The 2960-nt window shown below is 46.4% G+C and overlaps 1 pseudogene across 1 annotated transcript; it reads right to left on the bottom strand.

Annotated features, from left to right (window-relative positions):
• Window positions 1-393: 393 nt before the first annotated feature.
• LOC311010334 (von Willebrand factor A domain-containing protein 7-like) lies at window positions 394-2957 on the bottom strand (annotated as a pseudogene). The gene is made up of 6 exons (XR_014599457.1): window positions 2900-2957; window positions 2684-2776; window positions 2302-2581; window positions 1452-1588; window positions 1113-1272; window positions 394-1016 (listed from the first exon to the last, which is right to left on the bottom strand). The product of XR_014599457.1 is annotated as a von Willebrand factor A domain-containing protein 7-like (transcript).
• Between the last annotated feature and the right edge of the window lie 3 nt (window positions 2958-2960).

The following is a 2960-nucleotide window of genomic DNA, read 5'->3' as shown; positions in this document are numbered from 1 at the left end:
AAATCTCAAAACAAAAAAATTCAACAAGTTGCACAAACTCTTACCTTCATCCAGATTTTACATAGTCATTGTTGCTTATCTCTATTTATGACAATTTCCGATGTTATTTTACAAGTTTTTCCTTTCGGTCCACCAGAATTATTGCATTATATCCTGTCAAATGATTCACTCCATGGTAGTCATGTATTTTGTGCAACTACAAATCAGTCAAGTCATTGACAGTAAATTAAATGATTAATTCTTTATTCGCTGAAACATCTTTACAAAATACAGTAGCAAGCACATAATCGGCAAATCCGAAAAACTATTTTCTTTTCAAGAAGTGCACTTACTTCAAACACATTTTTTTCCCTTCAGTTGTATTCCTCCCTGTCCTTTTGTAACTCTTTTGTGTCCAGTGATCAACATGTAGATTTGACCTGCAAAACATTTGTAATCACATCAACCTAAAGCAGAGAAGACCACAACAGACCCAACAGCAAGAAAAAGACGCCCGTGGGTGTAATCCATCCAGTTCCACTGGTTACTGGACTCCTGTCTCTTAGCTGCCTCTGCTGGCCAGACGATAGATGGCAGCGCTTCATGTTTCCAGCTGTGTCCCACACCAGCAGCTCAGCCTGAGCAGAGCAGCAGCTGGACGCGTACCTCACCCACAGTGGCTGAGATGAGCCTGGTACCCATTCAGATACATTCAAAGGAGGGTCTCCTTTCTCTAATCTGGCTTTGTGGTGATGGTGAGGACTGTGTTGGTGGTGTCCTCCACTCGTTGTCTTGTCCCCATGCACCTGTTGCTGGTCCGGGCCGGGCTGGGACTCTCCCAGGCTGTCCTCTGTTGGTGGGGGGCTGTGGAATAAAGTCAGGATGCCTTCACCACTCTGTAGCTGTAAGGCCGCCAGGCCGGAGTGCCCCCTGGCTGACAGGACCAGGGATACGCTCCAGCTAGACTCGTTGCAATTGGAAGGACACATAGACTGTACTCGAGCAGCTGAGCAGGATGGTGGCGACGTGTCGGGATCCTACAGGAGGAAGAAGAAGTGATGTTGGTGGTAAAATCAGTGACGATAAAGATAAATTCATGATCTTTATGTACAAGAAAAACACAGGGGACTCACCGGGGGAGTCACAGTCAAGTAGGTCACTGCGTAATTTGAGTCTGGAGAGTCAAGAGTGCGCACAGTGAGTGTAAGGGTGACAGTTGCTCCTGCCCGAGCTGTGGCAGGAGTGAGGAGGTCCACCTGACCACGGAAAGAACCTTGTTCTGCAACATGGAACCTGAGCGACAGAAACTCACACTTAACGAACAAACATTTCCCCGAAGTTCTGATGTATAACGAGGTAAGAATCCTTAAAAAGGTATGAAATGTGCTTTTCCAATATCACTTTCATATGACTGTACATGATGGCATAGCGAGGACATAAAATAAATAAAATGGCAAGCGTCTTGCTGCTACCTGTGAGGTCCTCTCTTATTAAGATATCCACAGTCGTCATCAGCAGTCAGGCTGAAGAGTCGGGCCGGGCCATGGTTCAGGATGTCAAAGTCCACCATTGTGTTGTGACCAGGTACTAGGCGGGGGACAGACAACACCTGAAGAACAATGCAATATTATCACAACCAATATATGTCAAGTACATCAGTGTGAAATTGTATGAACCAGAAAATCCTCCATCACAGAGTCTTATGGAAAGCTTCTAAAGGAAAAATCCAACTTTGACATTTTTAAAGGTGAGTTGTTTTAACTCTAGCTGAAACATGGAAAGCAATCAGGGTTTTTGGATGTTTTAGTGTTTCATTGATCACTATGATGCAGCAATAATGACGTTTTGTCCACTTGGGGGCAGCAGAACAAGCTGTAAAAACACCACTGACATACAGTATTATGGTAGCAAAAGGACATTCATTAGTCTCCAATGTCTCCTGAGGGAAATATCTGGCTCTATAGCTACTATTTAATGTCAGCACTTTGTTTTGTTTTGTCAGACGGCCTGTCAAGGCCCCAGCAACTCCCTCCCTCCCTGGTCCTGCTACTCGGCTGGAGAGGGGCATGAACCAACAAACAAGTCCACATAGAGGGGTGTGTGGGTCAGGGAGGACAGCCCAGTGTGTCCCTGCCGCGGGTCCCCTGTCCGGCCTCCCTCCCTCACTCTTTCTGGTACTCTGCTAGATTACCATGTTCACCTGTTAGTCTCTAAGTTTTTTTCTCAGCTAGCTATAGCAGCTGAAAATTACTGAAACAAACTAAAATTGGAGGCCATGAAGCCAAAAGAGGAAGACACAGCCCACGTCTCATTGATTAGTACCTGTATCTGAACGTGAGTAGGCTGAACCATCTCCGTGGAAACCCTCTCCAGCTTGTTTCCTCCTCTGTCTCGGCCTGTTAATCGTACACAGAAGGGGACGATGGGAACAGAGTCCACCCATCCCACCAGCTCCTCCGCAGAGTAGGGTGACGAAGAGGAGGAGTTCAGCTTCACCTGCTTCAGGCTCTCCCTTCAGCTCCTAGCAGCGTCACGTGACTGAAAGACGCCTCATCATCCGGAGCCAGGCCTGTCACAGCCAGCACCAGAAAGGCAGGAACGCCTGGGAAATCAAACATGGCAGCTTTGCAAAACACCCCCTGGTTGTGATACGTACTGTATGCTGACACTGATACTACATTAGAATACAATCACAATCATTTACCTGCTACCGGACTACCCTCCACTCTGGCCAGACCTGGGTGTGTCTCATTGGTTACTGTGGCAAAGTAATACAGGAAATCTACACTGCTGTCACCTGGGGGTGCGGAACAAAAGACAAAGCGTAGTCTCTTTTCTTAGTACAAGTGCAGTTAAACAAGAATGAATTGTATCGACTGTGGATTTTCTCGCTGTCTAACATGTTGTTTATTTCTTTTACCTATCACATTGAATGTGAGGTGTCCTTCACTCGTGGCTTGGAGTTTCCACTGGCCTGGCTG

This window comes from Eutrigla gurnardus (assembly GCF_963514095.1).
Source record: "Eutrigla gurnardus genome assembly, contig: SCAFFOLD_287, whole genome shotgun sequence".
NCBI lineage: Eukaryota > Metazoa > Chordata > Actinopteri > Perciformes > Triglidae > Eutrigla > Eutrigla gurnardus.
Note: the sequence above shows the minus strand (reverse complement) of the source record. Positions and strands in the feature narration are given on the sequence as shown.